General features: G+C 43.4%; 1 protein-coding gene across 2 annotated transcripts in view; it reads right to left on the bottom strand.

Annotated features, from left to right (window-relative positions):
- The window catches only part of ZNF385D (zinc finger protein 385D), a 922283-nt gene that overhangs the window by 658379 nt on the left and 237878 nt on the right, over window positions 1-26026 (bottom strand). The window contains exon 6 of one of the 2 annotated variants that reach the window (XM_045007121.1): window positions 16419-16489. The gene's annotated coding sequence lies outside the window, so the exon portion shown is untranslated. Of the gene's footprint in view, window positions 1-7397; window positions 7455-16418; window positions 16490-26026 lie in introns of those variants that run through there. The other variant, XM_045007122.1, reaches the window with a different exon arrangement.

Below are 26026 nucleotides of genomic sequence, written 5' to 3'. Positions count from 1 at the left end.
ATTCTTTAATGGGCCAAGATTTCACCCATTATTTACAAGAAATCATCCCCTACATGCCTTGCTTTTTAATGCAATCCTAATTTTCAGATGTAATTAATTACAACACAAAAACTCGAATTTGCTTTGTCAACATGCAGAATAAAATTATATCCACCGGCTAGACACTATTGAGTTTGTCTCTTTTCAATGGAAAAAAAATCACCTTACTGGCTAGACATTTTGGGTCACATTTTCAGAGTTGCTATGTACTAGAAGCTCCCAAGAAGTTGTGGATTCCCAGCACTTCTGAAAATCCAACCTTGCAGTTTTCTTCACTCGAAGTTTAACATTTCAAAATCTATTAACTTACAATTTGCTAGAGGAGGAAATGGAAGAGAAGTCACTCTTTCATTTATACTCTGAAAATGTTCCCTAGCCCCTGATGCATTTACTGTTTCTACAGTGTTATTTTAAGGCTGCTTTGTTTTCAACCTTTGTTGCAAGCAGAGTGCAGATGATTCTGTAGTACAGCACAATTGTAAAATCTGTTACTCTATTGATCACATTATAGCACCCAGGGCACATTTGCTACAAGAAATAGCAAAGAAATGGACAAGTGTCACAACTTGCTTTGTTTCTTCACTTTTCACTACACATATCTGGTGAAATCCTGCCCCTGTTGACGTCAATAGCAATTTTACCATTCACTTCAATGTACTATGATTCATCCATCTTCTTTATATTTAATTTGTTGCAAAAAATTTTCCCCGCCAAAATCCATGACCAATCTCAACTCATAGGTTATGTCAACGTTTCTCAGTCTTTTGATACCAGGGACCAGCTTGCTGCCTTCCTAAACTGTGTCAGGGAGATCTCAGGGACTGGAACCTGTCCACAGACCAGTCATTGAGAAAGACTGCATTATGTGACAAGCCATGTTGTCTAGTACATAAAATTGGTCCAGGCCCTGAAAGCCTAGTACACATTAGGAATGTTCTTACTGACTTTTCAGCACTGGTACTACCAATAGAATAGTTTTAGTGTATCAGGTTCAGACATTTTAACCTCTGATTATCGTTAGATGATACATGGTGATAAAAAACTAGTTTACCTGGTCCACAGTAGATATATTGCAATATCAATGCAGCTACGCCACTACTGAAAAATGATTATGCAATATCCAAATATAGGTGCACTCTAAGTACCGTAATTCAGCAGCAGCACAAAGGAGAAGTGTGCAATGTGAGCAAAAGGCTACATTCAGATAAGCAGAGAACTTCCCAGCATATCCGCACAGTCATTTGCCATTGTATTTATTAAATGACAATGTTGTTATTCATTCTCTTCCTTCCCTTGCTGTGACAGTTCTCATTGTTCAAAAGTTTAAAAGAAGAATTTCAAAGGAATTCCATTTTCAATGATACATCAAACACAATCAACACATTCAGGAGTGATGGATACTATTGTAAATCACCTGTTGTGAAAGTCTCAGCATCCAAATACATTACTCCATTTCTTCAAGCCATCCTGTAAGACCCAAATAACTGAAGCCATTTACTGTCATGGGGGCCAGACCTAGTCATCAGAGCCAGAGTCTGCAGTACTGAGGCAGGAGTCAAGAGTGAGCTGGGTCAAGATATTGAGGGGTCAGAAGCAGAAGAAAAACTGGAGATCAGAACCACAAGTCAGATGCCAGGAGTCACACTAGGTCGGGATGGCAGGAAATCAAGCTGGGAGAGAGGAAGCGGGTGCAGGAACAGTGGGGAGCTCAGTTGTTCAGACTGCTTCCTGTTCCTGCTGCTGGCTTATGTAGGCCAATGGACCAATCATCCACTATGGGATTCCACCAATCAGACCTGGGGGTGGAATCTCAACCAGGGGCTGGGCTTCTTGTGTCCCAGATAAGCAATTGTCAGCAGGCTGTCAGGTGTAGGGTTGGAGCATGGCTGCTCCCATGAATCCTGAGGACCTGGGTTTGAGACCCCTGGTCATGACATCATTCCTTTCCCTAGGGGTACTTTCCAAGTGACAAGGGACCAGGTTTCCCAGGGTGGCTCCTATGGAAGGCCCAAACCAGGGCAGGAGATTGAATGTTTTCACCTGGCTCCCAAATATATTCCTCTAGGCTGTAACCTTCCCAGTCAATCAGGTACCATGATTTGTCTCATTTACTCTTAGAGTAGAGGACCTTCATGAACAATATATTCCTCCTGACCCTGCATGTGTACCAGTGGGAGCAGTAATTGGCCTTTATGGGGAAATCTGTTCTCAGTGGATGTTTTTTTAAGTGAGACATGGAATGAAGGGTGGATTGTAAGGGATCAAGGAAGCTGGAGCTCAAAAGTAAACAGGTTTATTTGTCACCAAATCTGGTATGGGCCAAGGAACTGATAGTCTAGTTTCTGTGAGGGTCTGTCTATGCAGAGGTGTTCTTTTGAAAGCCATACCTTTTATCCCAATAGAGTAGGTAGGTCCCAGTTGTCTGTGTTTGTCCTCATGCTTTTAGTAGTCCTCCTTCACCTTGTCAAGGGGTCCCTTTATCTCCTCTTGGATGAGAGGGATGAATTGCACTAGATCCAAGAGAGATGGGTTGTGGGATGATGTGGGCATTTTTAAGTGACATTGGGGGTGGTACTATGACTGGGGACACTCACCTCTCGTGAGCACCTTGTCAGTTGGGTGTGAACCTGCATACACACACAGTCTCTCTCTCTCTCTCTGCTCCCGCACCCTATCAGCTGTTAACCCCATCAGATAGGCGTTCAGTGATCTAGTCACACACAGTCAATATGCACAAATGAACTGCCTCTGGGGTAACAAAAGTACCTTGGGGCCTGTCCCTGTGCCTTTATTAAAAAGTTTTTAGTCCTGTCTCTGGGCTTAGTCCTCTACCACGTCTGGGCCAAGTAAATCTGTGCCTGCCCTGGTATAGAGCAGTGACCCAGGGCTTTCTTCCTGGAGACTTATCAGTTCTATGGTGTCCCAGCTCTACAGCCAAGTCATTCCTTCACTTCAGTCCCCTCTCAGCATAACAAAGTTTAACTAATGATTGGCCCTCTCCAAGGTCTTCATACCCCATCTCTTGGCCTGTTTAAATTCCAGCCCTTTGCTTGGGCTCCAAAACAAAACTTGTCCACTTCTCAGGACTTTGGCCACTTCACCAGTGGGGGGACCCAGGCCTGCCTATATCTCTAGGTTCCAACCCAGGGACCCTACAAATAGCAGCCACGTGCTGCTTTCTTTAATATCTGTTGCATTCCTGGGGCTGCTTCCTACTCTGTCCCATCACCTTCACCCATTACCTTAGGGTTACAGTCCTTGGGTTCTCTGTCTGTCTCCTGCTTGAGCAGGATCTTTCCCAGGTCTCCATGCCTGGAGACTTTTATGTCCTTCCTCACTCCTCTGGTCCCACTCGGCAACTTATCTGCTCAGCCCTGCAGCTCCTTGTATTTGACCCTGCTGTGCTCTAATTGGCTGCTTCACTGCAGCCTTTCCAGGCAGGCCTAGAGGACCCAGTTTAACTGCTCCTTTTCCTGGGGCGGAGTGTGGAGGACTGCAAGGCCTCCAGTGGGGGCGGGGCCTTAAAGGTCCTAGTACACCCTGTCACAGGAACCCATAGTGGATAAAGAAGGGGGCACTCAGAGACTCTACCAATTGGGCCTCAGGGGTGGACCCTCAAGGTGAGACTGGACTTCATGGGTCCCAGATAAGCAACTGTCAGCAAGCTACCAGGTGTAGGGTTGGAGCACAGCTGGGTTCAAGACTCACGGGTCATGACATCTACATGTTATTTTGTATCTAGATTATATATCTATAAAATAATGAGATGGGTGACTACAGAAACAAAATTTAAAAAGTTGTGCAAGCATTCACTTGAATTTGAAGATGAAGTCATTTCAGCAAACTGCACTCCTTTTGAGTTTCCTTTCCATGCAAAACGGAGTGATTATCTTTTGATTGTGTGAACCCTCACAGAGACAAAGTTTTATGATCATAAGTTCAGCATTTACAGATAGTGATTTTTAAAATCATGCCAGAAGTCCTTATGTGGCCATGTAACAAAATTACTTTGTAGGAGAGGGTAGGGAGGAAACCAACATATATATGAAAAGGGGGGAAACATTTTAAGAGAGAGAGTAAGATTTCTTTTTTAAGAATTTTCTTTGGTTACATTTTGAACATTTACATTTTTTCAGAAGTTACAATAGCAAATTATAAATAAGAATATGAGTTAAGAAGTTTTTGTGGGGAAAAATGAATGCTAGTTGGGTTAAAGCATTTTTATTTTTTCCTCTATCAAAAAACCCTCTCCTTTAGCTCTCATATGATAGTGGTTTTAAATTGGAAATTATGAATCTTCTTTTTAAAAAAAAAGCAAAATTTGTAATTTGTAAGCATGATTTTGAAATTAAAATTAGTTGGTTCTAGTTAGGATTTTGTTGTTGTTTTGTCTTTTTTAGGGAGGCGGATATTGCTGAATGAACATGTGGTTTGGTGTATCTGGGTTTTCTGGTGCTGATCTTTGCTTTGGTCACCAGTTTGTTTTAAAAAAGGAAATAGTGTAGAATTCAGCCAATGGAATTCAGCCACAAATGGAATGGTATACAAGTCTGTCGCATCTTAGGCGCATTTAACATGCGCGATTTCAGCTTTACGTGGTTGGCAAAAACAAGAAAAAAACCCAATTTAAATACTGTTTCTGTAGTGCAGGCGATTCCGCTCGCCATTACACTCAATGTAATTTTGACTATACGCGGTTTTCGCTTTACGCGCTGACTGCGGAACGTAACCCCAGTGTAAGATGAGACAGACCTGTAAAATGCAATTGATCACTTGGCAACAGAGCCAAGCTTTCAGAGATAATTGTTTGTCTGAAGCATTAGATAGTAAACTGCATGCTATCTCTCATAACTACTAAATCAAAGTATAATTGATCAATGTGTGTGCTCTGCACGTGCACACACACACACACACACACACACACACACCAATATAATTGACCAGTAAGGCCCCCAGAATAGAATTCTGCCAGCAGCACCATCATCACTTATACAGCAAGTCCAAGCTTCCTTTTTCCCCCAAGGTAGAAGCCTTACCAATCCAAATGCATGTGTGCAGCTCCAGCATTTTTACTCCTATGCAGAATAGGGCTCTTTACACCACACTCACAAAAACTGCTTTAGGCTCTCCAGATCCTACATTGTCATCTGTGTTGGCAGACTACTATGCCCATGCAGAACCTCATTGAAAACAATGGGTCAACATGCAGGCACTTTAGCTAATGTCATATAATATAAAGCAGAGCAGGTCGAAAAAACAGGGGGATGAAATTAATGAAAATTTCATCAAAAAACTTGTATCCCTTTTTTCTCAATTGAAATTTGAAATTGACAAAAATATTGTCAACACTTTGAAATTCAAAAATTCTAAGCAGTTCTGCTATGTATGTTTTGAACAATGTTACACACACAAACATAGGCCCCTAAAAAGAACTCTACTAGCAGTAACATCACAAGTGGAAGGAGGAACATACAGCTGCCTGTTTTCCAGGAGCAAACTCCATATCAACCTCAATACAACCTGTTAAGCCTGTTTCTTGTTCTTTTCTATCACAGACTGCAGTTGATGCAATAAGTATGCAAAAATCATATGGTACACAATGCAATGTGATTTACATGGGATGCTGCTTAACTCTGCAAGGTAATGATGTTTCCAAAATCCCATGCCAAAAGCAGTTATATCAGCCACTCACGCAAACATTTCAAACCTTACAGAGCACACACTTATTTTGTGGCACTGACAGAGAAATACACACCAGTAAATATAACGCATGCGGTATTATTTCATGTGGCATGAGACATAGCTTAACACAGCAGGATAATATTCCCCAAACCCCACACCAAAGCCCTGGAGCTGAAGAAATTTAAAAAGTTAGAAGAAAGGACCTGACTGCATATTTCACAATCAGGGCTATACAATCACACTATTACTTTGTATTAATGAGGTGAGAGAACATTAAATATAAACTCTGAACTCTGTACCCAGTCAATAAATTGTACAGTAGCCTAATTTTACCGAATGTCTTGGGCAATATCTATGTAGTGCAGAAAAGGTTTTCAAATTCTCAGGAAGTCCCCATATCATGCTTATCTGCTATGTCTCCCTGAAAGATTCTAAGCCTCAAATAGCTTTTTTCAAAATCTTCTGCTGAGATATATATATAAGGAGGGAGGGAGAGAGAGAGTGTGTGTGTCACAGGGTAACTCGTCTCTGTGGATAGACTAGCAGGTGAGGCCAATCCAGCTAATTAAAAAGGGCTGGGCTACACCTAGGCCTATAAAGGGCTTCTAGTTGGTAGCTAGGGAGAAAGAGTAGGTAGCTGTGGTGGGTCCCTTTATCTGTAACAAGGAGTAGGTAGCAAGGAGGGGAGCAAAGCCAGCTGAGGCTAGGAAGTTGACAGGAGCTGGAAGCCAGAGGCTCCTGTGAGGGGTGGCCCTGAAGCCTGTTACCAAAGATTTAGTGTAGACTGTGTTCTGTTCCTTTGTTAACCTGTTATGAAAATAAACCTCCTTGACTCTGACTGGACATGGCAATGCATGCTTTGGAGCCAAGGAGAAGCAACAGCCACGATGACATAAGGAATTGGTATTATGGCTACTCACGACTATCCGACACAGTTAAAATTTAAATCATGTTTATCCAATGCGAAGGCTGAATTTTCACACGCATACCGTAAAGTGCTCTTGTAAGAAAATCTCAGTAAATGTGAACAAATACATCCAAAGAAATTGCAATCTGGGTTCAAACATTCTATACGCATAAAAAGAAGCTAAATTCATCATGGACTTTATTTCCTACAAGTTATTCGCTGAGCTTAATAAAAGTAATAATACTTTGCAATTCATGATGCCTGCCATTTGAAGATAGTAATGACAACCTCAGAAGTCAAGCACCTCCAAAATCAAGAAATTGGCTTAAAAATAATACATTTCTGTTTCGTCTACTTGCTTTCTGGTTTTTGAGCTGTTGTCCAGCTATACCTAAAGGACAGGAGACATTACATGTGGTTTTAATCAGGCTGCAACTTATTAGATGTCAGGGACTACTCGTTAGATAAAAGTGTACAGTGCCGGTAACCCCATGTTCATTCAATAACTCCCCAGGGAGCTTCTGCCAGCCCCCCCTCTTTTTCCATTCAGGTCCCCCAGCCAACCTATTGCTGGGACCTTACTATCCACCCCCTCCTCGTAAGAGGGCTAAGGTGGGCTGTAAGAAAGATGAGGGTTGACTCTCTGCCGTACCAGTCATAGGAGCCCCGAACCCTCCCTGCCCCCATTCCACTCCCTTAACCAACACCTCCATTTAAGCCCTTTACCAAGCCATTTATCTGGTCTCTGTACACCTTCCCTATGGAGTACCTGCACTGGACAGCCGCCACAAGGATACACCAGCAAATAGCTTGGCTACCTCCTCCCCAAACCCAATTGGGTTCCCAGACACCTCACAATGCCCTCTTTTATATCAGCCATAAACATGTCACACCTAAGTCTGACAGGTGAAGCCCATCCTCCCAAAATAACTCTGGTGCCCCATCTACTATGCCAGGATGTGAAATTACAGCCTCCCCTATGGTCCCAGGGAATTTGGCCACCTCCCTATTGGTCACCTCCTTGCTTTGTCCACCATGGGGGACCTCACCGCTCCCCACCAGACCCTGCATTGAAACATGTCTGACCATACCATTTTAACTCCTGGAAAAAGTTCAAGGATCAGCTTCAAATCTCTCCTTGCTCTGAGCATTAATTCAACCCCTTTACACATTCCCAAATCATTTGCCCCAAGTTGTACCACAATTATATCTGGTGGCTTCTGACCGGCCCCCATTTTCACCATGTAAAGCCTCAGAGGAACCCATAGTGCGCAGACCCCGTGCCTCACATATTGTGTGTAAAGGCCCACCTGCCCCTGCAGCCTCCACCAGATGCAGATCCTAGCAACCCTGCAATCAGGAACCTCTATCTGTTGTTAATTCAACTCACCCCTGCACTCAGCTTTTCCATCATCTCATGCAATCACCTGAGTCGAATATCCTGGCTCCGGGTGACCCCTTACACTTTGTAAACCCTATAATGCTGCAGAAACAGCATCAGACACAATCGCCCTGGCCACTTGCATCAAATCCCTGCTGACTGTCCCACTAGCAAACCCAGCCAGCTCACTTGCATTGGTGTTTGCTTCACCTGGGGCTGCCCCTTTCATCAGCCTTGGGGGCTGCCTTTGATAATCGAACACACTACCCCAGGCTTCACCAGCCCCAGCCTGCTCTGTGTGAAAGGAGGCTTCACCGCACCTGCGGCCCCTTTTAAACCTTTCCGCCCATCTGTATTCCAGGGGCTAAGTCAGTGTTGCCCCTGTCCCCTTTTGCAGCAGTTTGACCTCCCCCGCCACCAACAATACAGTGCTATTCCCTTCTTTCAGCCTGCCAGCCAAACTCCCCCAACATTTAAAGGTGCAGTGTGCTCATTTTCATGCTTTTTCTCCACAGTGAGGGCTACATACACACTTATCTATAAAGAGATAAAACCTGAGAGTCTCTCACGGTCACATGATTCCAGGAGCTGGGGCTGAAGGACACCATATATTGCATGACTCATGATAAAAATCTCAAGAGCTGGCAGGATTGTGAGGGCCTCAGTGCACTTTATAAAAATTAAAGAATTAAGCCTCACAACACCCTCTAGTGTAGAAAAGTATTATCCACATTTTATGGTTGGGGACATAAAAGTCCCTGAGCTACAGTGAGATAAAGGTCAATATTTAGAAATGGGACCAATATTTGCGTGCCTCAATTTTGTTGTGTTCTATCTGAGTCAATACAGGGCTGATGTTCACAGGTGGATGGTGCCTCTGGCTCAAGCAGAGCACCCAAAAGTTGAGGCACTTTAATTACTGTTGAAAATTTTGGCCAAATGACTTGTCCATAGGCAAACAGGATGTCTGTGAAAGATCCAGGAATTGAACCCAGAACTTCTAGTTCCCAGACTTATGGTTGAGCCACAAGACTACCTTCTTGTTAATAGACATATAGTAAAAGCAGATTTGTATAATGCCTTTTGGAAATTCATATGTACAACGTAATCATACGGCTGACTTTGTAATTTGTTTACATCTGTCCTTTTAAGAGAGTTGCTAGAATAGCACAGAATGTGTCTGGTATTGTAGGATCTGACAGCAAGGCTCCAATGTGACAGGGCCCTGACACATGGACATTCAGCTCTGGATTTAAAAGAGAGAGAGAGAGAGAGAGAGATAAAAATATAACTGAACTAAATTTGTATGCAAGCTGTTCATGTGGTGCAGTAAGGCTGTGAAATGAAGAATTGCAGAAGAAACTTTCACCAACTGTGATGGGGTGTACAGACCCCACACTTGTGACAAGGTGGTTAAGGAGCAGTTCTGGTCATAAGAGGCTCCATCCAGCACACCTGCTGAGTGAGCTCTCAGTGGAGGTGGAGCTTAAAAGGGTGCAGGAGCAGCACAGCTCAGTCAGGGTGGTCAATGCAAGAAAGCAGACCTGAACTGCTAGCTCCTTCAGGAGTCCACTAAGAGCCCTATGCCACCCTGGAGCAGACCTCAACTCAGAGCCTTCATTGCGCCTCTGGAGAAGGTAGGAAGCAATCAGTGCTTTTGGCAGTTCATAACCCAGGCACCTCTGGCTTGCTGTATCAGTTATGAAAGTAAAAAAAAGTGCTTGAGCCTCAGCACCTATTTCATTACAAAATAAGCACAGGAAGTATCCCAAGGAGTAGGTTGGGAGATACCTGGCCCAGGCTGCACGCTTGAACTGCCTGTCCCAGGGCTCTGGGTTGGGGCCCAGAGGAATGGAAGGGCCCAGGTTCTTCTACTGCCAACCCTTGGACTTGTACCAGTAGGTGGTATGGCTAGCCAGTGCTCTGACCATTAAGGATTGTGGTCTAGGGAAACGATCTCCCATCACACCAAGTGGGGAGGAAGGGAGCAGGGAATATCAGGCAGAAATATACTAGATAAAGTTAAATCAAAACCAATGAATATTTAAAAAGGAATGTCTTACAGAGCTCTGCACAAATGAAATTTGGCAATGGGCATGGAGACATTCTTTTGATTCAGCACTAAATTTGGCCCAAAAGCCAGAGGTTTGCCGCTCCTGAGTAATATATTTTGTTTCAGGAATGTAAGCTCAATACATTATACATAGATTAAATTAATTTTTTGCTGACAAATTATTGGCAGGCAGGCTTTTTTCTGTATTTTTCCTTTGCTGTTACTGTAGGTTTGCTCTTCTTTTCTATAAATACAAACTCAAAAAAAGACTGCTGTTAAACAACTTGAACATCACAGTTGGGGATCAGCAAAATCTATTGGAATCTCTCTAATGGATTTTGCAAAACAAACTCTTGATGTTCAATGTATCAGGAAAAGCATGAATTCTTAAATGGCAAAATTATATAAAGTAAGTCAAATTAAAGAGGATTGTAAAGAAAAAATTCAAAATGATATGCAAAGCCTATAACACAAATTCCAAGGTTTAATATATGACCACATTATTCAAATATACAGTATTCATATTTTAAAACTTGTACATTTTACAGCATCACTAATCAGTTAAAAGGTGACACACATCTTCAAACACTATCAAAAAGGGTCAACACACAAAACAAACTTGTTTAAGATCTTGGATACCATCAAACAATAAAATAATGATTTTAAGACGTGAGGAACCATATCATTTTTGTAAGAAGAGAATATGTCAAACAGATTCTCTGCAAGGTACTCAATCCTCTTAAGCATGCTGAATCTGGCTTTTTGTGTCATATGCCAGTTTAAAAATATATTTCCAACTTGTCAACAGACTAGTTCATTTTTCCCCTCCAACTTCAAAATTATTTTTAAAAAACTTTAAAAATGTAAGAAGGCTTCAATATGTAAATTACATTTGCAATGGGAAACAAGGCTTTCTTAGTAGTTTCTGATTAATTATTATGGGCCTGTGTATGGACGTAATGAAAATGGGTAGCTGCAGGGAACCAGTTGCAGCTGCTTGATACAGGCCCCATGTAAGTTAAGGCTCTAGCCCCAGTGGAAGGTCCCTTATGCCAACTTAGGAGCATGCATAATAGAGCTAAGATCTGCTTCTCCCCAGCATACCCGCCTCCTACACAAGATGGGAGCTGCAGCTGTATAGAAGGCAGGAAATCTCTATACCAGCAGACATTACCCATACACAGGGGGAATTCTCCACTGGGAATCTCCAAACAGTGTTTTACCATATTGCAGAGTGAGCATCATTACAACACCTATGATATATCATTTCTAGTGATCTTATTAAATTCAATGAAATCTCTATATACACATGTAACACACCAGACACATCCATCAAATGTTAATATTGAGAAAATTGGACAGGCATAGTTGGTTTTTTGTTTTTTACAGGTGTATGTACTTTGAATATTGAATAAAAGGTAACCAAATATTTATGTGTCTTCTCTCTAATTGGTGTGTTAATTTTTCCATAACCACAACCTCCCATATTTTTCTGAACCATTCCTCTGTGGCTGGACTATTTTTCTTTTTCTAATAAGAGGCTACCAAAAGTGGAGCAGCTACTATTTACATGGCAAGGATTTGTTAAGTTGTTAAAGCTTCCTAAATAAATACATAGAAAATTCACTTAGTGCTGTGAGCAGTGCAAAATAGTCATAGCAAACCAGAGAATCCTACCCTCTGATTTTCTTGGCAGTGGTCTCTACAGACATCTGGAAATAGGAAAAATGCATCCCTTCATTCTGAGGGCACTGACGCTTCTGCTAACCACCACAACTAAACTTTCTCTCTGTCCTGTCGCTGAGGCCCAGACCAACATGAATAACTAACTCATGGAGGGAAGCCCCATTTTCTGGAAGATAGAATTATGGATGTAAATGAATCATCGGGTTGAAAACAGAAGGTTTGTGCTAAATAAGAGAAGTAAATAGGTCAGTAGGCTAAGACGACAGAATGTCTGAGCCAAAAAAGATAAGAGAGAGAGAAAACACACACAACTATTTCTATAAATTAGATAACAAGGAACAAAATAAGTTAAGAACAAAGAGATGAGGTAAAAAGGAAGTCTAACCGTGGACATTGTGTGGACAGTGCATGCTGCACAGGGATTGGTTCCTGCAAAGTAACCAATTCAATCCTAAAATGTGTGATGCAATGTATAGTAAATACAATGAGAGGTGTTTATTTATATATAATATAGTGACGGACTCAGGCCAGAGGCATATAAGAGAGTGGTGGATGGCAGGTATATCAGCCTCAGAATGAGCAGAGCCCTATTCCCTGGATAGCCAAACAAAGGCTACTCCAGGCCAATCAAGACACCTGAGGCCAATTTAACCAGCTAAGGTTAATGCTGGCACCTGACCTCAATTAACTGAGAAAAGGTCAGTTTAGGCTGATAGGCTAATGGAGACAGCTGGAACCAATTACATTGCTTTAAAAGCTCCCCTTGCCAGTTCTCTCGAGAGGAGCCCAGGGGAAAGGAGCTGGAGGAGAGGAAGCAGTACTGAACCCTGAGGTAGGGGTGAAGCTTGGGAAAAGGGAAACATGGGGAAGTAGCCCAGGGAAGCAAAGCAGCATCAGTGGAGGAGGGAAGCCGCAAACAGCTTCTGCCATTAGGGTCCCTGGGCTGGAACCCAGAGTAGAGGGCGGGCCTGGGTTCCCCCCTTTCTTTCCCCCCTCCGCATGATCGACAGAGATCCCTCTGAAAGAGGAAATAGACTTTGGTCCAGGGAGGAGACCAGGTGGTACCTAAGGAGCTCTAGGAGCAACAAAGACTGTGGGAATTCCACCTTCCCACCTCCCATACTGGCCTCTGATGAAAATAGCTCAATAAGTGGTAACCTCTGCCACCATACTGGAAAAGAGAGGTCATCCCGAGCTTCTGAGGCCACTATATCTGCCAGGAAGCACGGGACCCACAAATACAGGCTTGGAACTTTGTGTCATATATATATGGGAGAATGATTTTGTGTAACTTTGTGGCTATGATGTACCCTGCATTCATCATCCCTGCATTTGAGTCTGATCAACTCAGCTTCGTACTTCTATATGCCAAATAACGATACCTTAGTGACAAAGGCTGGAATCAAACTGAGTACTTGTGAAGCCAAGTGGAAAGAGGTCTCGGAAGGAGTCCCATCACATCCCTGGAGAGTGAAAAATCAAATTACTAAGGCTGATGATATTTCATGGATTGTGCTAAACTATGCTTTTACCAACCAGTTATCAATAATCCCTCATCCAGCAACTAAGGCTGAGAGTGAGAAGTCTGTTGTGCTGTACATCACCAGTCCAATGTTCCCCAAACATAACTGTGGGGCAGGATAAAGCTCAGCTGCATTTTCAATAATTTATTAGAGATGAGTTCTGATTTCTGATATGAGGACATGTCACTATCCATCTTTAAAATCATTGGCTGCAGAAACCTGCAGACCCAACAGTTAATTTTACAAGTCACTCACCAGCAAAGCAGAGGTCAAAGCTGAGTCTTTAGGACATTTAAAAAAAAATAAAAAATGAATTCCGTTGCCTCCGAAGCATTGAAAAAATACATGACCGTACAACTTCGTTATAGCACCTTTGTCCAACGTGCTTCAGAGTCTTACATTTACATAATTAAATAAAAAAAATAACAGAAGGGAGAAAGAAACGAAGAGGCTTAGGCAAAGGAGAATTTAAAATAGGTGAAGAGTTGTTGAGATAATGGGAAAATTGCAAAGGAGAAGCTTGTACACAAACAGTGGTTAGACTACATCAAGGATGGACAGAGAAGAGGCAGGTACTAAAAAGAGCTGCATAGAGACAGGCAGTTTTGAACTGGATTCTGAAATGCATGTAGTCAGTGGAAGTGTTTAAAGAGGAGTGGTCAGACATGTTTTGTGAGACATTAAGCTTTCTGCACATGCCAGCATGTGAAGGACTGGGATTTGGAGGGTCCTTCAAAAGGAGAATTGCTATAGTCAAGTTGACAGGAGATGAAGGCATGGATCAGGATTTTAGCACAGGTGAAAAACAATAGTACTCCTGGGCAATGTTGCCTAAGGGGAGATATGCACAGCTACTACCACAGAATATGTGGTTGGAGGGCGGGGGGAAATCTGGATAACAAGAGATGCTTACAGGATCATGGAGGCAATGGAATGGCAGTCACTGAGTGAGACAGAAGAGAGAGCATCCTTAAACACCTATCTCCCTTCACCCAAGAAAAGTATATCTGACTATGAAAACTTTATTTAAAGGCAGTTGAGGTGAAGCCACAGGTTTACTTGGTCAAGGAAGGTAGAGAGATGCAGTCAGTAAATATTGTCTTGTTTTCAAATATTGTTCTAAGGATTTTGGTGCATTTATGTTTCATGAACTAATATCACAATTCTAAAACAGTTTAAAATGTGTATTGAATCTGTTTTTAACCAGCAGTTGAGATGAAGGAGCATATGCTGCCCATAACTGTTTCTCTAAGTGTCAATTGGAAAAATACATGAAACAGTTTAGAACAACATTGTTTGTCCTTGAGAACAAAAAAGAATTTTGGTAAGTTATTTTAATCCTATTATCTCACTGGCTCATATTTACAAGAAGCACTTTCCTTCTATTCCATCTTCACCTTCCACTAGCTAGAGTTATTTCTGATATACAGAGGCAGGAACTCAAGGAGGTGGAGAAGTGCTAATGCCCTACTAAAGATAGTGTTTGTCAGCTGTACATATGAAATCAGCAGTAATACTTTCTCTCTTTGTACCTTTTCTAAGCTAGCATGGCCTAAAGAATTGTTATGTTAGTTTAAAACATCATTTCTACAGAAAGACTTGACATTGTCTAATGAACATTCAGTTACAAAAAATAAAGTCTTAACCATTTCTACTCTTAGTGCATTTGACAGTCTGAAATTACATTTTTTCTCAACTAAACTATAGAGGCAGCTTAGACCAAATGTTTCCAGTTACATTAAGGCATTAATAATGTATCACTTCATCTATGAGAGATTTTTAAAATACTGCTTTACTAGCCTGGAGGATTTCATCAAAATGTACCTACGAATCAAATCTTGGCAATAGAAAGGTAAAAAGTGCAACAGTTTTATATTTCAAAACCCAAACACATGCATAGTTTATCGTATATGTATAATTTCCAATTAGATATATTACACAATAGAATGCCTTTTCAAAGGAATATGAAGAAAAATGTAATAAAAAGTATGTTTCAGGGTCTGCTCATGTGCTGGTGATATTCTCCCCACTTCCTAGCATTCATATTATGAGATTCTTCAGCACATCTGTACTTCTGCAACATAAAGGACACACTGAGTCAATTTATCAAAAAGAATCAAGTCAACTGACAGTGTAATCCCCACAGGGAATTGTCTCTATCACTGCAACACAATATCTTTGCCTGGGCATATCATGCTAACTAGCTATCTCACTACATTTAGCAGAAGAGAATGCCAAATTACTATTTAATTCAGTAGGGATACATATCTAGAGAGTACATTCAGATCAAGGAAGGTAGAGAGATGCAGTCAGTAAATACTGTCTTGTTTTCCAATATTGTTCTAAGGATTTGGGTGCATTTTTTGATGTTTCATGGGCTGATTTAAAAGGACAATTCAAATGTGCTCTTGTATAACCATAAAATAATATGATACTAATAATAGAGTTTATCCATTTCCACACCAAGCTAAATTTCAAGCATGTTATCAACATGTAATGAAAGCTAAAAATTAAGCATAAGTAATAAATGAGGAGAGCAAAGAAAGGTAACCACAGCATACCAGTTCTTTTCTCTGCTGCTGTTTATATTGTCAGCCTGTGTAGCCAATAACAGAACTACTTACCCTAATAAATTTAACAAGAGTATCCAGTTGCAATGGTTAATATGTATACATTTAAAGGCATCTCCAGCTTCTACTTTCTTCCAGATTTTGAGAGCAATGACTCAAAGAAGGGAAAAGGTCATTCTGAGGGTATATTACAGTAAACAATGTCACAGTTCAGGGCAGTTGCACCTGTATTCCCCTTCTGTGGTCCAGCAAGGGCCCCCACTCTTAGGCTTCAGGCTTCCCTCCCTAGCCATCACCATTCTTGGGTGGAGACACATGCCTCTCCCCCTCCTGACTAGGGTATTTCCTGGCTGAACAGTTTCCTGCCTCCACAGTGTTACACCCCAGCAAGGCAGACCGCCTAAACAGGCCAGTGTCTATGCTTTTCTTACTCTTCAAAGGCCATAAACAATGTAATTGTCACCATTAGCAGTTAACACACTACTCATTTACTCCTAAGGTAAAAGCAACACAGGGAAAACACATTAAAACAATTTAAAAAAAAATCAGAAACCAACATGCATGCTAATAAGCTTACCAGAGATCACCCCAACTCCAGTAGGGGCTCTGGGTCATGAGCAGTCCTTACAACTCCATCCAGGGGTTTTTCTGTCGTAACAAGTTCATAACAGCTGTTAGCTCAGAACAAGCACCCCCGTCAAACTGTGAATCCTTCCCCCCGTCTCAAGAATTTCCTAGGAATCCCACTTAACTTTGTTTGTCTAGCACATTGTTTCAAAGAGAGCTTTGAAGTTCATAACAGTTTCCAAGGTTTGTTAGGCCTTATCTATACTACATCTATATATAGTAGTTTTGTCTACAAAGTCAGGTTTCATCGACAACACAGTGGAGGTGTATACACTGCAGTGCTCATTCTGCCGACAAAACCCTCCTGCTTTGCCAACAAATAAAACCACCTTGAAGAGAGGCATAGAGGTTTTTGTGGCAAAATTATATTGACAAAGTGCCAGTGTAGACACCGTGCTTGATTATGTCACTGTAAATGGCTTCCAGGAGGTGTCCCACAATGCCCATCCTGACTGCTCTGGTCAGCAGTTCAAACTCTGCTGCCCTGCACCCAGGGACACACCTCTTCCCTTTTAAAGGCCTGAGAATTTTTGAAATTCCACTTCCTCTTTGTTCAGCTTGGAGAGGTCACATCTTCTCAGCTGGCCATGGTGGCTCCACACAGCAAACGCTCTCCTGCTTGGAGCACACCTGAGTTGTTCGATCTGTTAGCACTGCAGGGATAGGAGGCTGTCCAGTCCCAGCTCTGCTCCAGCCATAGGAACTTTGATACCTATGGGCAGATTTCTCGTGGCTTATTGGATAAGGGCTAGGAACAGGACACCTAGCAGTGACATGCAAAGATAAAGGAGCTGAGACAGGTGTACCAGAAGGCAAGGGAGGCTACCTATTGCCCTGGTGCTGCACCGAAGACCTGACGCTTCTATAAGGAGCTGGACATTCACCTTGGTGGTGACCCCATCTACACCACCAAGAGCTCCATGAATACTTTGGCAAGGCTGGAGGTGGTGGATAGTGGACCTAACCACAAGGATGAAGTCGTGGATGAGGAGGTAAAGTTGGAGAATGAAGTGAATCACATGGCAGGGTCGTCTGGTGGTATGGCAAATCAGGAATTCTTTTCCACTCCATAGTGGTCTAGCCAGACCCTGCAGTCCGTCTCTGGCCCACATGATGCAGGAAAGGCAAGCCCTGGTAAGTTTTCTTTTTGAGTTGATGCTGCTCAGTTATATGAGGTAGAGCTGACATTTGCTCTGTATATTCTAGAAGAGGGTAAAGGGATAGAAATGTACAAGACTAGTTGTGTTTGAGTTTAATCCCCTGTGCAGCTAAGCAGTGTGGTGGAACAGTGTGTTAATGCACACCAAGATTTAATGGGAATCCTCCAGAGAGGTCTCTAGGAAACTTTCCTGGAGGTATTTGCCAATCCTCCGCTGAAAGTTCCTTGGAAGAGCTGCTTTGTTCCTTCCCCCAGTCTAGGAAACTTTCCCACTCCACTTGGCAATCATTTGTGCAGGAAAGCAGCAAAGGGACTGGGTCTGAAGCTGCACACATGCAGAAGATGTCCCCTTGCTTACCCTCAGGAGTGAGATATCGGCTTCAATTACCTCTACCTGTGGAAAATGGTGGCAGAATTTACAATATTGTCCCTAGTCACTTGCACTGATCCCCTTAAAAAAAAACACCTACACCCTTTGCCCCTTCTTGAACGCCCAACCCCAACCCGGGCCAAACTCACCATGTTTAGGGTGTTTGCTGAGATGTGTGCTTGCCAAGGTACAGTGAGAAAGTGATTTTAAAGGAGGCGTATTTTACTATAATGATTCGATCCTGTGCTTGAACTAGCAATCATGCTTCTGTGTATTGTTTCTTGTGTTTATGCAGATGTGGCCTTCAGGGGAACCCCTACACAGCGATGGAGTGCCTCTGCCAGATATGGAAGCGACCAAGGTGTAGCAAGGAGGACATATTCTGAGAGGTGCTCCAATCCTCAGAGGCTGAAAAAAGAGAACGCAGGGAGTGGAGAGAGACCCTGAATAAACATTTAAAATAGACAGGCAGGACAGAAAGGAGAATAAGGAGTGCATTGTAAAGGGCCAGGAGCAAGTGATGGAGGAGGAAACAGAGATGTTGAACTCCCTAATCACGCTCCAGGCAGAACACATATGTGCTTGCCCTCCCTTTCCACCGCAGCCGATACAGAACTGCTTTCCATGCCCTCCCCACACTCCTCCCACACATTCCTTGCAATTTCCTGGAACATCTCGGTACCCCGTTCACTCCACCCCTTGACACAGCTTCCAAAATGATAGCTGGACTCACACACATCTATGAGAGCCTACAGTGCCCTGCATTGTTCTCTCTTCCCACCACACTTTTTGTGTGTGTTGTTAATTAGTATTTAATAAAAACAACTCTGAAAGATAACCAGTCTTTGTCTCCTACATGTGGTGGTTGCTGCTGGCAGTAACAGAGTGGAAATTTGATCATTTGCAGAATAAATATCCCAGTCAGGAATCATCACAATTTTTATGCAAGGCAGCAAGTTAACAAAGAATGGCAGAGCACTGTACAGAAAGTCGTTACTTGTGTTCATTATCAAAATGTTGCCTCGAAGCCTCCCTGATTTGGCTAGTCCCCCTGTTGTGCCCCTCTAATAGCCCCAGTATCTGTCTGCTCAAATTCAGCAATGAGGCAATCCTCCTCCACACTCCACCGTAGGGTAAACTTTTCATCCTCAGACTCACAAATATTATGGAGTGCACAGCAGGCTGCTATAACCACAGGTATGTTTTCCTCATTTAGGCCTAACCTGCCATAAAGGCAGTTCCAGCGCACTTTTAATCTGCCAAAGGCACATTCCACTGTCATTCTGCACCTGCTCAGCCTGTTGTTGAAGTTCTCCTGGCTGCTGTTCAGGTTTCCTATGTAAAACTTCATGGGCCATTGGAGTAAGGGGTACGCTGGGTCTCCCAGGATCACTATGGGCATTTCAACATCCTCCACTGGAATCTTCTGGTCTGGAAAGAAAGTCCCTGCTTGCAGCTTTCTGTACAGGCCAGTGTTCCTGAAGATGTGTGCATCATGAACCTTCCCAGACCACCTTGCATTGATGTCAGTGAAACATCCATGGTGATCCACAAGCACCTGCAATACCATAGAGAAGTACCCCTTTCTATTGATGTACTCCATCACAAGATAGTTGGGGCCAAAATTAGAACATGCATGCCATCTATCACCCCTCTGCAGTTAGGAAATCCCATTGCTGCAAAGCCATCCACTATTTCATGCACATTGACAAGCATCACAGTCATTTGTAGCAGGATGCAATTAATGACCCTGCACACTTGCATTAACACAGCCCCATTGGTGGACTTCCCAACTCCAAACTGATTCAGGACCAAGTGGTAGCAGTCTGAAGTCACAAGCTTCCACACATCGATTGCCACATGCTTCTCTACTGATAGGGCAGTTCTCATTCTGATGTCCTTGCACTGCAGTGCTGGGGCAAGCAATGCACACAGTTCCAGGAGATGGCTTTCTGCATCCAAAAGTTCTGCAACCACTGCTCATCATCCCAGACATGAATAATGATGCGATCTCACCACACAGTGCTTGTTTCCCAAGTCCCAAAGCAATGGTCCACCATGTTCAGCTGCTTCATGAATGCCAAGAGTAATCTGGTTTTGCTTCTTTCCATGGCACACAGCAGGTCAAGCAACTCTGATTCCTTTTCAGACTGGGTATTCATGATATACTGTATGACCATCCACAATGTGTGCATAATGGTGACCTCAACAGTAGAGAGCAGTGCGGGATCCATCCTTTCACACAGAGATGGCTGGCTCACAGTAAACAGGGGCTGTTGAAAAGTACTGCAAAACACAGTCGGAAGCCCATGGAATGTTGGGATGGAAAGAACTGCATCATGGGATGTTGAGCCCACACCTGTGATCCACTCTGCCTTCCCACAACTCCTAGCTGTAGAAGGTGGTGAGTAGCACAGTGGGGTGGCTACCCACAGTGTGCTGCTCTCGGTGACAATGATAAAGCACCAAGTGTGGATGGCCTCCGCCAATGGAAGGAGCGTAGTGTGAACATGCACAAGCAATGTAAATATACCAGTTTTTTATTGTTGGCTTAACTTGCATTGACAAAACTCTGTAGTGTAGACAAGGCCTTAGTCAGGTTTCCTCTTCAAAGACATTAGATTAAATTCTACAATAATACATAACCATTTGCATTTTAATACATGAATTTAATTCACTAAGGGTTGTCCAGAATATTGCATAAAATTGCCTGTAGCAGAGTGGTCACCCGCTCCTGCCCTGAGGGGTTTAAAGACAGCCCTTGGAGAGGGCTATGGTATGGGAAACCTGGGCTGATTGTGGAAGTAGCCACAGCTGGGCCACGGCCCAATCAGACTGCAGCTGGCCCTAAAAAAAGGCTATGAGCCAGGAGCTCAGGAGACTCTCTCTCTAGCCTTTGAGAGGGAGGGGCCTGGCTGCTGAGGAGTGTACCTGAGGTGGAGCAGGGCTGGGCTGGGGGAAGTCCAGAGGAGCTCTGGCATGGAAACCTACCCCAGGCTGCAGGCCTTGTATAAGGCCAAATAGGTATTGGGGTTGCAGGGGGCAGCCCAAGGGCAGAGGAAGGCAGCAGGACAAACACTCCTTGCCAGTGATGAGTGGCTTATACTGCAGTCTGCCCCAGGGAACGGGGGCTAGTTGGTGACTGGCAGTAGCCTACGACTGAGGCAAGGTGGGGATAGGGGTTGGGGTTCCCCGGGGAGGGGAGACCCTGAGACTGAGGGGTGTATGGCCAGGGGGCAGCACCCCAGATAACGGGGCACCGGAGTCCAGAGAGGGACACGGGGGCCAAGCAGCAGCGGGACGCTGGCCTGCAGAGGGCACTCTGGAAGCTGGAGAGCTAATTCCCTGAGACGACCAGCAGGAGGCGCTGCAGGGGTGAGTCCCACATGGTTACATTGCCATATCTGTCATAAGCATGCATTTTCATCTAGAGATTGTACCCATCTCTTGTTTTGGCCAAACTGAAAATTCCAACTTCCCCAGAGTTATGATGTTTGGATCTGTGGTTTGATTCATCCCATTATATAGTTAGGTACCAGCTAGAAAGTTCAGTAACAAATTTCTCTCAAATGTATGGGGTGGAGGTGGCAGGAGGAAGGTTGTGGAGTCAGAGTTTTGGTTTAGGGCTATCTCCAGCAAAAACTGGAACCATTTATCCAAACAATTCCACCTTTAAACCTATCTTTAAAATCCAAATTCAAATCTTTGGAGGAGTTTGGGTAAATGAGATTGAGACTAGAACTATCCCTGGCTGTATATGAATATCTGTGCCCATCTCCATTTGTAGCCTCAGTCAGTATTCATAAAATTGTCCTCGGAATATGTTTGGAAAAGAGGGAATAAAAAGGTTTTCAGTGGTCAAGTCTTCATGTAACGCTAGTGCTTAGCTCTCACCATCTAGAACAGTTCCACTGACTGGGATTATGGCACTGCAGGATAGGGAATTGTTAGCATCGCTCATCACAGTAGCAAAGGAATTATTTATACAATAGTCAGCTGAAATGAGATTTAGTTCTTCACCAGTATCATTTCAAACTTCTGCCTTTCCACTTCATCTGCCATAAGTTATCAAAAGAGAGGCCTATACACTAACACAAATTGTCAACAGAGTTGTAATACCTACCAGACCATCACTTTTCTGAGATCCAGCACCTGTTCAGTATTTTTCAGCAGGAGGACCTGGAAGCCTATGAGTTTCAACAGTTTTGGAGACAGACTACTGCAGTTGGTCCACCACCACTAGAGAGGTGGTGGTATGGCCATGTCCCACAGTCTTCACAGTGGGGCATTTCTGTCTCCATGGCAACTGGAGGCAGACTACTAGATCTTTGCTCTGAACCTGAGCTTAGGACTACCCCTCAGGATGATCCATCCAGAATTCTCTGCCTCCATGCAGCACATAGAGTGGATTCCAGGGCTCCCTTTGTAGCAGACCTTTCACCAGATTTTTAAAGGATTTAAAGGGTTAATGTGTCTCAGTTTCTTCATTGGCTTCAAGGATTTCCTCCTCAAAAAAGCTTTTGGCTTTTTGAGGAGGGTCTGAAGGACAGTATCTCTCTGCCCAAGAGACAGCAGTCCATAGGAATTCAACTCCCAGCTAGTATGGGCACAAGGTCCATACCACCATGAAACCTGGCTTCCAGCTGATGTGTGAGCAAGATCCATGTTGAGTCAGTTGAGCAGGCTGCATGAAGGATCCTTTCACTGAGGACAAGTTACAATCAGTGGCATGAAACTGAAGTTAAGTTTTTTGAAGCTCACCCTGCTTCTCCCTCGGGTATCCTGTAACAGGGTGCTCTGCCCCCTTTAAGGAGCAATAGGGCTCAGGGCCAGTGACTCTGTTCCATGACATGGCCCCTTTAAGTAAATAGGTGTTTAAGGAAGCAGCAGACAAACTGGGAAATGGGGTCCAGGTGTTAATCAGGAAGCTATCTCCTAAAAGGGATAAAAATACACCAGCTATCTGATTCTGGGAAAGAAGCTCCATGAAGCAGGTCTAAAAGCCAGCTACGGGGGGGGGTGGGAGGAAGGTTGAGGAAGCTGGTTTAAACCATTGCACAACCCTGCGAAGGAGGTCTGCGGAATCCCTTAACCTAGGGAAAGCGTTTGGGGCTAGGGGGCCAAACGAGACTGTATTTTTATATGGACTTAATAATTTGGACCTCAGAAAGGGGAATAAGTACTTTGAACTGTGAAAAAGTTATTTGGAAGAAGCAAGAGGGAAGAGTTTATAATACTTCTTCACCGGACTGATGAGGGTGTAATTAAGGTGGAGTGGAAATTCCCTATCAAGACTGTACCTAAGGTTCTAAAAGGTCCACATTACTCGGCCTAAGGTTAGGCTTGCTTCTTAGTAAAGGACTTAACTGGGCAGAATACTCCTGCCCAACCCACAGACAGGAGAATGAGATTATCACTAAGACTTAAATTGGAAACAGAACCCTCAATCTTGAGAATATTGGCTGGAAATGCTTATTGTGCAATTCTAATTCTAGGCTCAACTGGGAGGCCACTGTGTACATGTTAATAAAGAACTACCTACCTAGCAGCATCTTCTGGACTACTATATGACTCAGGAGGGATGTGGCCCAAGGAGGAAACATTGCGCATAACCTGTCTCATGCCCTGGACAATAGAGCTCCCACACCCCCATTCCCAATTTCCAGCATGGGATGTATATATTTACTAAAAAGGCAGAAAGCCTTCAGCACAGCTTGGAGGAGCATGATCTAGGCAGAGTCTCTCACTCTATTCCTTAGGGTTCTACAACAAGAAGGAAAGTCAGGGTCAACTGGCTCAGTAAGACACACTTAGAACCAAGGGTATGCAGTCTAGGTTAGCTAGCCTTTCAGTGCCAGGGTGGAAGTGTACTGATTTACCTATTAGGATCCAAGTCCAGTTGGAAAACCAAAAGAAGTACTATGGTATGAAGACACACTAAAAAGTGGAGGGTATGGTCTCATTATCTCAGAAGTAGGGTACAATGTCTTTTTTATGCCTTTCCACTCCCGCACCCCCCTCAGTCAACGAGTGAAAAGATGGTAAAGAAGATCATGAAGGAACAAACCCCACGAGAACATAATCCCCTTTTTATTAACACTCGGGTCTTGATTCTGAGGTCTAATCTGGATGTAACTAGAACCTTCTCTCAAAATACCAAAACACAAACAAAACAGTGCAACAGAGACCTATCATGAACTAATATCCGGTGCTACCTAAACCTGTCAGCTGGGAAGCTAAAAAGAAGGAACCACAGTCACTCATTCTAAGAAGGTCTTCAAAACCCTCCTAGAATCTCTGAGGAAATTCACAAACATCTATGTATCACTTGATGTTACAAGGGACATGCATTAGGGCAAAGTCAGCTGAAACAAAATACATATTAGTGTTTTTACAAGATGGCTTGGCCATGGGGCTCAAGGCCAGCACTTTTGAAGAGACAAGTTAGTGACTGCAGGCATTTGCACTGTAAGAAATCCATAAGAATCTCTCATCACTGTCACATAAGAGCGATGGTACTAGCATGGCCAGCCTTATGGGGGAGTGACTTGGTCAGGCAGGGCACTGTGATCAAGAGGCTGTAGAAGGCCCATGCCTACCTGGGAGGCAGAGGGAGGGGATAAAGAGGGCTGTGGGGTTGGAGCCAGGCACTCATATGCATCCCCTCTCCACCCATCCCGGCAGCATGACACCTGCAGTGCTGCTGTGGCTCTGCCTTCTGAGCATCTGCCAGCTGCTCGGGGAGCAGAACTTAAAGGGCACCAAAGAAAGTTCACCCAGGGTACCATTTTCCCTAAGGCAGGCCTGGTACTCAGGAATCTGTTATCAATATGCAGATCCCTATCATGAACTTGATCTGTGGATTATATGCCCTAATAAAACCACCTTTCAGCATCACAGATGGTAGGTCCCTTCTCCACTGCTCCACTGAAAGCATCTTGCCCATTTACCACCTACTTGTCCAAAGGAGTTACAGAGTTTGGCACATTCTTAATGAGACTTCAGTTTCACATTTTATCAAACATGGTAGTTTTGTGAATTAAACAGGCCTCTGCCCCAAATTCACCACAATCTTCCTCCTATAATAAGAAATGGAATTCTTGTCCTTCTGGTTCAATCTAAACATCTTAAGGAAGTAGAAATGCATAAATTAGAGGCTGAGGCTTAAATGTGTATATAGCATAGAAACAAGGTGGGTGAAGAAATCTCTTTTATTGAACAAACTTCCGTTGGTGAGAGAGAAACTTTCAAACCTACACAGGGTTCTTCTTCAGACAGAGGCAGTCAAAGTCCCAAGAACAACCCCTCTCATTACTATGCACTCTGAAAAGAGCAGCAGTTTTGTTTTTTGGGGGGGAAATGGATCATACACCTTATGAGGAGGCTTGTAAGGCTACTAGAGGGTCTTCCAGCCACACTTTCTCAGACACTACAGAGCAGACATCCTCACCCCTAATGATGCAGCATTTGGTCAAAGGGTGTTACAAAACAGGGTGCCCCACTGGCAGTAACCTTTATGTTCCTTCTCACTGTTCTACATGGGCAAACTGAATCCTCCTCCCTTCTTAGGTACGATTCACTGCTTTCTGCATCCCACTGTGAAGACTGATATGGAGTGGACTGAGAAAGGGAAAACTTTCTCTTACCTGTGAATTTTCATTCTAGGATGTTACATGTCGGATAGTCTGGCCCTCTCTGAGAGGACTGGCATTATGTCTAGGATTTTTTTTTCTGACTATTGTTCATTTATTAAGTAGTTTGAGAGGAATAGAGTTCCTTCAGGAAATCACTAAAATTCATGTCAGGACTCTGCTGCAAGTGTTTTGAGTTGAATAGCACTTTTATAGAGTTAGTATTTTTCAGCTTTGGAAGCTAATGTTCTGCAGAGTTCTTCCTGAGGGGCGATACGAAGATGAGGCTGGGGCACAGATCTGAGGTAGATCAGAGTTACCATGGAGATGGGGAATCCTCCATTGTGAAGACTGACAGATATGGAAGGTGCTTGAATGAAAATTCTACAACTGCATAT

The sequence above is a fragment of the Mauremys mutica genome, chromosome 2 (genome assembly GCF_020497125.1).
Source record: "Mauremys mutica isolate MM-2020 ecotype Southern chromosome 2, ASM2049712v1, whole genome shotgun sequence".
In the NCBI taxonomy this organism is placed as follows: domain Eukaryota; kingdom Metazoa; phylum Chordata; order Testudines; family Geoemydidae; genus Mauremys; species Mauremys mutica.
Note: the sequence above shows the minus strand (reverse complement) of the source record. Positions and strands in the feature narration are given on the sequence as shown.